The following is a 1,223-nucleotide window of genomic DNA, read 5'->3' on the forward strand; positions in this document are numbered from 1 at the left end:
ATATATATATATATATATATATATCGGCATATCGGATTTTTAAACAATCAAATATTCGTATCGGCCTTAAAAATCCTTTATTGATCGGGCTCTAGCAAAATAAATCTGTTTGGGACGGCCCATTTGTTTTGTTTTGTCATCAATTCTTGGCTAAAAAATCTCTGATTCATATTTTCCCCAAATCATGCAGACCTAGTGAGGAAGGCGAAAGCTACAAAAAGATTTCAACACAGTCAGTGTGGGATGGGTCAGTGAAGCTTCTATATAAAGAACATGTTCATCCTACAGCTGTGGAAACAAGGAATGGTCTTTCACAATACACAAATAACCTACCAAACTTTAGGCATACGTTTTTGACATGTCACAGTGCAGTATGACACACGTTTGCACACTGACCCCAAGTGTTACAATCCAATCCAAAATCAAGGTGCAGTACAAAAACAAATTAAAGAATATAAAGAAACCCTTTGAGTTAGCTGAGAGATACAGAATGACACAGAGACAGCACATATTCACCACAAGCCAGATCAGACTGGTCAGGAACCTTTATTTAGAACCTGTGCCCCGCTTTGGTAACATGACCTCAGTCAGAAATGTTTGCCCTGCCTTTGACAGGCCAGGCTGCCCTGCCCTGCCCTGCCTGGAAAATAAAAAAACTTCATAATGAAACTCTGCTTTTCATCCACTTTCTGTCTGCATTCAATCGTCTGTACACATTGAGAACATCCACATCTGAAAGCCTGGATCACCCTTTAGACGTTTGCACCTTGAAGCACCCAGAGTGGTAATTCAAACCAAAAACTCCAAAGCCCTCACAGCTGGCTCCCTAATATCTGCCCCACCATGCCAGTGAGGCCTCTAGCCAAGTGAGTGAACAGTTGAAGAGTGCTGTGTAGGCACCCTGACTGTACAGAATGTCAAAGACACTGCTGGTTAAGTTCAGTGATGAGGCAAATCCTGGTTAAAGTCTGTATAAAGCTATTCCCCTCACTAAATATAAGGCAGTCGTGAAGGATGAAAACTAAATAAGGATAAGCTTGGAGAGTTAACGGAGAATTCCGGTCGATTTCAACATTTAGCTCTGTTTTGTTTTTTAAATGTGTAGTGCTGTCCGTGGCGAGACAAATGAAAACAATCGGTGCTGTCTACTTCGAGTTATCCTCCTGCTAGATTTTGAACCCAACAGGCTTAAACAGGGCAAGTTTTAAACATGTTTTTAGCCT

The 1,223-nt window shown here is 41.0% G+C and overlaps 1 protein-coding gene and 1 long non-coding RNA gene across 3 annotated transcripts in view; one reads left to right on the forward strand and one right to left on the reverse strand.

The window, feature by feature from the left end:
* LOC116693830 (uncharacterized) overlaps positions 1-335 on the reverse strand; it is a 12,673-nt gene extending 12,338 nt beyond the window's left edge. The window contains exon 1 of the long non-coding RNA XR_004333012.1: positions 323-335. This is a non-coding gene — a long non-coding RNA (uncharacterized LOC116693830). The remainder of the gene's footprint in view (positions 1-322) is intronic.
* LOC116693742 (suppressor of tumorigenicity 7 protein homolog) overlaps positions 1-1,223 on the forward strand; it is a 58,584-nt gene that overhangs the window by 3,803 nt on the left and 53,558 nt on the right. The window lies entirely within an intron of this gene.

Source organism: Etheostoma spectabile, chromosome 8 (genome assembly GCF_008692095.1).
Source record: "Etheostoma spectabile isolate EspeVRDwgs_2016 chromosome 8, UIUC_Espe_1.0, whole genome shotgun sequence".
NCBI classification, from domain to species: Eukaryota; Metazoa; Chordata; class Actinopteri; order Perciformes; family Percidae; genus Etheostoma; species Etheostoma spectabile.